Here is an 8,947-nt window from a genome sequence, read left to right on the forward strand (position 1 = left end):
AAGGTGTAGGCTATTCCCAGGTATTTCAAACTCGATCTTAATGACTTAACATAAACATAACATTATCGTATACCTCATTGTTCTTATTGGACGCGGCTATGTATACAGCACTGCTAAGAATCTATTTAGCTTACTTTTGAGGATGTTCGGTTGTTTTCCTCTTTATCGGTAACGTAGAATCTTATCATGGCAGCCGCCATCTTGCCATTCTGTTACCAAAAAGCAGCTACCTGATTGGTGTAGAACGATCACGTGTCGAACCGTGCCACCACTCGCGAGCAAAATCTTATTACGCTCTGAAGATACTAGTTCTGCATAAAACACAGGCAAAGCGACAATCGACTGGAATTTCAGCGACGAACTTTGTTTTGGTAGCTTACCAAGACTCGTTCTTTTTTATAAGCTAAAGATTGTGTAGATGCCAGACTGTGGAGTGGGATGAAACGATAACAGGGTTCAGCTTGCGGCCTGATAAGGGGAGAGAAATAAAATCAGTTCCGACCAATCAGAAGTCTCTGAAGCTGATCGGAGGAAAAATCAGGAAATGAACATCGACCCACGAGCAGTGTTGCCAGGTACGCGGTTTTACCGCGGAATTGGGCTTCTTTTGAAGTGTTGCCGCGGGTTAAATTCTCTGTCCGCTGGTTCGCGAAGACCTATTTTGCATGCAAATTATATGAATACAAATCCATATTTTAAATCAAATGATTTATTTATACCCAAATCCTACCAAACTTCAGATCAGCACGTACACACATGGGGCATGTGACGCGACGTGGGACACGCCCACATACACACAAGCACCATGCTCTCAGTCTGCCACGAGACTCCCAGACCCACCGCTAAAAAAAATAGATATCTACTATCTATCTAGCTGTCATAGCTGATAGCTGATATACTACTATCTATGTCTAGCTGATATACTACTATCTATCTAGCTCACGTTAACACAGTCTGTGCGCGCGCAGCGCGCAAAATTTTTTGAAGGAACAATATTGGGCTGGTTTTTGGGCTGGTTGTATTGGCCATTGGGCTGGTTTTGGGCTGGTTTTGATTGGCCATTGGGCTGGTTTTGTCACACAGACCTGGCAACCCTGCCCACGAGGCATTTCATTTCATATCCGCTATTCTGCCTCTTCAGTTCGACACTTTTAGTCAGGAGATCTATTTTCATCTAGAAGCGTAGGCTATTTTTACTTTACCGACGACAAACTGGGATTTACTGAGGTGATTTTTGAAGAATAGAAAGTGAAAATTAAGTGAACATGCTCTAATTTTCCAGCGAAGTGACTGTTTCTGTGAGAGGAGGATGGCATCTAAACGCTCTCTACCAGAAGAGGATTTCACCTGTCCTGTTTGCTATGACATTTTCAAGGATCCCATAATTCTTTTGTGCAGTCACAGCTTCCGCAAAGACTGCCTTCAGAAGTGCTGGAGAGAGAAGATATCTAAAGAGTGTCCAGTTTGTAGAAGACAATCTTCATTGGACAATCCGCCACTGAATTTGTCTTTGAAGAACGTATGTGCGTCTTTCCTGAAGGAGAAGAGTCAGATGGCTTCAGAAGGGCTCTGCAGTCTGCACGGTGAGAGACTCAAGCTGTTCTGCCTGGAGGATAAACAGCCCGTATGTCTGGTGTGTCAGGCTTCCAGGAAACACTCAGGACACCAGTTCCTTCCCATAGATGAAGCTGCACTGGATTATAAAGTGAGTTTCTATTATTTGCTTATATAGGTGGAAATGTTATTTATGACTTTGCAATGGGCATATTTTGCTTTCTGTATCTGTGCTGTTACTGAATGAGTATCAACAACAACAGAAAATGAGTATAGATAATCTTAACGTATGAAATATTTGTTCATTATAGAAACAACTCAAGGCTGTACTGAAGTCCTTGCGAGAGAACCTGAGAGAATTGAAAGAAGTTGAGATAAAACGTGACAAAACAGCCAGTCACATTAAGGTGAGATTCACCAGAACAACCTGTTTTGGAAAAAGACCATTTACTTCATGACACTGTTTCTTACATTGTGTAATATTACTTATATGATGATATGATACAAATACAACTTGTATTTTGCAGCTATTCAGTTTCATTAAAACTACAATTCAAGTTTATCAAGCATCTCAAACAAACAATTCCATAAGATATTACAAATAATTACGAGTACACAAACTGATATTAGAAAATTAGAACAATGATTTCACCGCATAATAGTTCAGCCCTTGGATAAACTGCTCATTCTGTAAACAGTAATACACATGATTACTTTTACCATATTTCTATTTGACAAATTATATTTGTTTTGGGTAAAACAAATGTATGACTGTTATCCCTTTGATGTGTGTTATTCAAGGTCCAGGCCCATCAGTCAGAGAAGCAGATCAGGGAGGAGTTTAAGAAGCTTTATCAGTTTTATGAAAGATGAAGAGGAGGCCAGAATAAGAGCACTGAAGGAGGAAGGGAAGCTGAAGATATTTATTATGAAAGAGGAGATTGAAGAAATGAGCAAGGAGATGTCCACTCTTTCAGATACAATAACAGCCATTGAGAAGCAGATGGTTGCTGAAGACATAATCTTCTTACAGGTATGAACATGTGGTTTCAGTTCAGTTGGAAAAGAAATGGTGAGATGTTTATGATATTTAATACATATTTTCAAATGCTTTTGATCATTTGTTATATAATGTATCATAACTGTCCATTGTGTGATCAAGAAGTAAGCCATCAAGTCAGACACAGAATATTGAAATTAACTGATCTGAAATCTGTGCTGTTTGCTGTTATCCAGAACTTCAAGGCTACCATAGAAAGGTGAGAGATTGAAATGTTCTCTTTCTTTCCCTAAACCCACACTTAAACTAGTGCTAACTCCAGTCTGTTTTCCTAGTTCTACGTGCACACTGCAAAAACCAGCAAGTGTTTCAGGAGCTCTGATTGATGTGGCAAAGCACCTGGGCAACCTGAGGTTCAGAGTCTGGGAGAAGATGAAGGACATAGTTCAGTTCAGTGAGTTCTATTTCACCTACGACACACACACACACATAACACACACACACACACACACACACACACACACACACACACACACACACACACACACACACACACACACACAGTATAACATCAATTTAAATCAATGTTACAGTTAAATGATGCAATAAGACCCAACCATCCACTGCAAACCCATCGTTCATCATTTCTGAGGATCTGACCAGCTTTAAACATACATATGGACAGACACTCCCTGATAATCCAGAAAGATTTGATATCTATGACTGTGTCCGGGGCTCTGAGGGCTTCAACTCAGGGTCACAATACTGGGATGTTGAAGTTAGAAAAAGTACACAGTGGTGTGTAGGTGTGACCCCAGAGTCCAACCAGGGGAAGTGTGACACCTTCTCATGGGAGAGAGTTTGGCGTGTGGGGTATGGAGGTTTGTATTATACAGGAGCTGTGCATGAATTGGAACAGAACCTCCACACAGTAAGAGTGCATCTGGATTTGGACAGGACAGGTGTCATTCTCTGATCCTCTACAAAATACACACTTACACACTTTCAAACACACATTCACAGAGAAAGTCCTTCCCTTTGTTGTGTCCAATTCTTAGTATTATAAACTAATTCACAATCAGAAGAAGGATTACAAATGCTGGTTTCAGTGCGTTTTAATTGCAGATCTTTAAGCCACAATTAGAGAAAGACCACCGGTAGTATTTCTGCCCACCTGAGCTTCGCGGGCTCATATTTAAAAACATACCAAGACACTCCCACTCAAGCCATAACTGGCTGTCCCTTACCCCAATCAAATGACCTCCTCTACTCTGACTCCAACCAATCAGACGCTTATAACCTAAGTCTAACGACCCTCCCCTTCTCATTCATCTTACACGTTGCTGTGTGTGTGACTAAAACTCCTTGAACTAATTAAATGAAGTTACATTTCTTCTTAACACTTCTACAGCCACTGGGCATCACTGAATATTTTACCCCTGAAGCCCTCGGTGACCATTGAACAACACAGATTATGTTCAGATTAACTCCAGAATCTTAAGTGTTCCAGTGATAAAAAAACAAATACATCACCACATTTCATTCATCTATATCTAAATCTGTGTTTTTCCAATATAAAATATGTATCCTATGTGGTAGTTTCATATGGAACATGTGGCTGTTAAGTAGAAGTAACACACTCCCCTCCCAACATTAGCAGTAGGTGGTATTTTGCTGCTGGTGATTATGAGGTTAAACTTGATAAGGCCTCAATTGTTTGTGTGATATTGTATGATGATCATTTGTGAAATATTCTGCAATACTTGTCATCTTCCCTCTTCAGTAGTAGCCCCAGATGTTGTTTATTGTTATTGATCACCGTTACTCCATCAATTACTACAGTTCAACTGCAAACTGCAATATCATTTTGTTTTCAATTGTGAAGCACTGAGTTTTTGTTGTTTTTTACACGTTTGGAATATGTTTATCTAGATTTTTTTTGAGTTTTTTTAGACACACACAGTCGGTTCTGATTGATGTGGCAAAGCACCAAAGCAATAATTGCATTACTGGATAAGTTAAAGCTAAGGAGCTATATGGGTTTTGCATTGTAAGGGTAATAATTGATCAGAGCGAGGCGTTTTAAATTGCTGCCAAAATAATTTAAACTTGCAGTTCAAGCTGGCGTGAGTGTTGAGCTACGTGTAATAGTTGGGAAAGTTAAGGGATTGTTTGGTGCTTCAAGGTTTGATATTAATTTGGCTAGTGCTTGGTTGTCCTGTAGAATCAAATTGCATGTTTTCAATGTGTCTTCCCTTAAGGCGCTCACATGCTTGTCCGATCGTGCTCTCCGATCTCACGAGGCACGCCCTTAAACGCCCTCCTTGAAGTGGGACCACACCTTTGAGCACCTCGGAGAGCCATCCGAGGGTGTCGGATGGCCTCTGGAGCACCGCTTGAATTTTCTCACTATCCGATCCGAGCTGTCCGACACCCCTGGCTAAATGACGTTTCCTGTTTCGTTCCCTATATGACAGCACCTCCGTTTTTAAAAAATCTCTGAGAGACCGCTGGGAACCTGGGGCTGGAGGTCCAGGAGTGCATTAGGAGTTGGAGGAAGATCAGGGACAAGTTTGTAAAAATGAAAAAAAAAACTATGAAGGGCACCAGCGGCGATGCAGGAGGAAAACCGTCATCTCCCTTCTTCCTTGCTCCATCGTGGCTCTCGCCGCATATAAAGCATAGGGAGACGTCGTCTAATTACAGCAATAATAAAAACATTTCTTGGTTTTCGAACAGCCTCTTTGTGTTTGAGTTAGCAGAGCATGCAGTGTAAATGATTAAATTGTAAAGAACCTGAATTGTAGACGTAAAAAAGCAGAACTGTTTGTGTGGTATAATAATAGGAAATATTCGACAATAACCGCGAGCTTGGTCATTGTCGTTAGTAATTAATTTCACAACAACAGCCTCTGATCATTAACTAAAAATACACGGGATAAAAACAAACGATTTCTTATTTTATAGTTTGTTGTTGATGATGTAATGGCCTTGTAACATCATAATAAAGCGTTGGTAATCTCCACAGCCCCTCGTAGAACCATGCAGGTAGAGGTGAGTCGTACAATCATCAGATTAGAAAGGGCGTGTCTCTCGTGAAGTCGTACGAGGTGAATTGGATAACCATGCAAATGCCTTTATTCTTTTTCTCTCGTCTTTTCCACACGAAAGTTAAGTTTTGCGTTCTCTTAAGCACACACTGCGTCCTGTAGAGGGCGCTCCAACATCACTTTTTAGTCATTCTCTACATCAGGGGTATCCAATTAAAATTCTAAGGGGTCCAGTTTCAAAAAATGTCCTCAAGCTTGGGTCCGGAGGTCTATCACACATTTTTTATGACCGTTGATTTCACTGATATAGGACTGCATGTGTTTTATGTGTTTAACAGTCAAGGTGTGCATTATGATTCAGGGGCATATTTAGCCAATATAAGTATAGGCGCTAGTAGTAGTATCTGTTTGGTCAACAACTGACTATCAGATCAAAAGAAGGTCTACATTTCAATAATATTTCAACAGTGTTTATTGTGTTTTTCCATGTTATTAACATTAAACATAGTGTCCAGCATATTCCCTAGAAAAGTTTCAGCTACAGCACTCATGCACTCGTTTGCTCGTTGTTGGGCAGTGAATTAATTAGTCAGGATGCTGGTAGATCGGGCATACTGGGCTTTAAGATCATGTATTTTCTGTGCTCGCAGTTCGGATTTGAGAGGGTTATTTTGATCAAATTCTTTGTGCTTCATATCGTAGTGGCGTTTCACGTTGACGAGTGCGACCGTCTCAGAGCATATCAGTACTTACAGCTGCGCGCAGGCAGAATGAATACACGTCTGTCCACTCCTCTTTTAAAGCTCGGTTCTCGCTGTCTACCTTTCTCTTCTTAGAGCATGCCATCTTTCTCTTCAACCGCGAACTGCAATGAATATTTCCCTCTCAACTCTCACGCACTATTTTCTTCAGTCAGTTTGTCTGCAGCTCATGCGTGCACCAGTCCCACAGCTCGCAGCTTTACAAGCGAGCCCGTGCTGCGTAGAGTAGGCTATCATCTGATTGGCTACTGGCATTATAAAGTTTAAACAAAAGCATAGCCTACCATAAAGTTATGGTTAATTTAATGTATTTAACGGGTTTGTGAAACTCACCCAAACATCAGTTGTTAAAACCGCTTGGTCAAATTATTTAAAAAAACATTTTTATTTTTGTTATCAATTGTGTCTCGGTCCGGAGAGGACGTCAGTTGGGTCCGGACCCGGACCGCGGTCCGCCTATTGCCGACCCCTGCACTAGAGAGTGCATTTTGTTAGTAGACATCAATTTGATAAACAAATAAGGAGATACATTTAGGTAAGCAATTAACAGTAGGAAATACATCTCCTTTATCAGTATCAGTATTTGCATTGGCAATATGATATAGAGGGAGAGAGAGAGGCTGCCTGGCAAGGTGTATGGGAGATCTATTTGCTAAGTTTTAGCGTGTTTAGTAGTGCTTGATTTCCAAGGCAATTGCAACCTTTTTGCAAATGTGCAGTGTATTCATAATATTGTTTACGAATATATCACAATATGGCTTTATTATATATTATGATCACAGTATTTGCACCATATACATTTCTTACTTTTTGTTACTTTCACTGTAACAGGAGTGTGAGTGTGTCTGGAATGACACTGATCCGCACATCAGTCAACGAGATGCTGGAAACTGATGATGACTGTCAATATAGTTTCTGTGAGTACCAGTTTGAACAGCTCACTTTGAAGAGAAATATAAGAGAAATGTGTCTCTGAGTGTGTGTTTGTATGACATGGGCAGAATAATCAAATGACTTGAGCCTATCAGAAGGAAACTTTCAGGTGTGACAGACAGAGTATATAAAGTATCTCAGTGGCCTCCCGGTTGACGCAGCAGAATCAGGATTTATCCTTCAGCTCCAAACTTCCCCAAATGACTATGTGACAATAATTAGTTTATGGAAATTCATAAAGGAAATGGATTTTCTTTTTGTTATTATTTTGTTTGTATCGAGAAGCGGGGAATTCAATTCAATTCAATTCAATTTTATTTATATAGCGCCATAACAATACAATTGCCTCTAGGTGCTTTACAGAGCCCAGAGCCTGAACCCCAGTTAGTGGGGCAAGAAAAAACTCCCTGTTAGGCAGGAAGAAACTTTAAGCAGAACCACAGCACATAATAAATATTCCCCATAATGAATGAGTGTTTACTTATTTGTTATTTCTTGTAAAACATTTCTCATAAATGTTAATAAGGTGAGCTATTTGTAAAAGAAACTTCATAGGCATTCCCTTATAAAGGAGCACATGCTGATCAACACCCATCAATGAATGTCGTGTCACGCATGCTTTCAGAAGTACCAGTGTTGTTGCATGGACTGTTAAAAAGGTGTCTTATGTATAATGCAGTGTTTTAGGGTTAGTGTTAGAATACTTATGTTTTAGGGGTGCTCTTAGTGTCTGTCATTGCATTTCCCATTCTATACTTTTCAGCAGAAAATGCCCTAAATGCAGTGGCGGACTTTTACCTGTAGATGGTGCAACGAAAGCAGAAATGGTGCACCAAAATGTAATGATTTTAATTAATTTACCTTTCAGTTTACCTTTAATATGCATGTATGTTTGTTTGTGTGGGCGTGTGTCCTCTGTATCTAATATTGTGTCGTTAACAAAAACTGTGCATTAAGGAACAAATAAAACGAGGGCCCTTCCCGTAACCTTTAGTGATTATCAATACTTCAAGTGTGTGTGTGTATCAATTATTTTTCAGTGCTCTCAAAGCTGGATGGCATTGACTACAGTATTCCAATTTCAAAACCACATGAAAGGTCTTAACAGCCAACCAAAATAGTTTGACTTGCACTTTTTTCATTCGCTTAACTCTATGAATGCAATGTTGTTGACCTTTGGCCATTGTCATTCCAATCCAATTTCTTTCTCCCTTCTTTGACCTCCATTTCTCTCTCTTTATCACAATGTCAGGACAATAATAGTCCAACATACACATTAAGGATGTGTGTGTATGTGCGTTTGTTTTGAGTATGTGTGTACTAGAGAGACAGACCGAGGTAGTATGCTTCATATGATGTCTGTTTACTCTTGTGAGAGAGCCGTATATGAAATCTTGTCAATCTTGTCAAAACTTGTCAATCTTCAAGGGAATGATTTGAGGGTTAAGTTTGACATTTCTAATGCAGCCCAGTGCCTTGCAAAGGTGACTTTTTCATTCAAACAGAGCAATGGTGAAGATTGTGAGCAGGTTTTATTAGAGAGGCCACTCTTACCAGAAATCTAGTACAGAATTGTCAACAATGTGTTGTCCACCAAAGTCACTATATGGGCCCATAGGACTTTAGGACTATTAAGTTCTGACTGGCAT

General features: G+C 40.0%; 1 pseudogene across 1 annotated transcript; it reads left to right on the forward strand.

Moving 5' to 3' along the window:
* The first annotated feature begins 1,309 nt into the window (after positions 1-1,309).
* LOC308367842 (E3 ubiquitin-protein ligase TRIM35-like) lies at positions 1,310-3,530 on the forward strand (annotated as a pseudogene). Its single transcript has 6 exons — positions 1,310-1,705; positions 1,866-1,961; positions 2,356-2,587; positions 2,791-2,813; positions 2,890-3,008; positions 3,165-3,530. The product of its transcript is annotated as an E3 ubiquitin-protein ligase TRIM35-like (transcript).
* Positions 3,531-8,947: the final 5,417 nt, after the last annotated feature.

Source organism: Sprattus sprattus (genome assembly GCF_963457725.1).
Source record: "Sprattus sprattus genome assembly, chromosome: 7".
In the NCBI taxonomy this organism is placed as follows: Eukaryota; Metazoa; Chordata; class Actinopteri; order Clupeiformes; family Clupeidae; genus Sprattus; species Sprattus sprattus.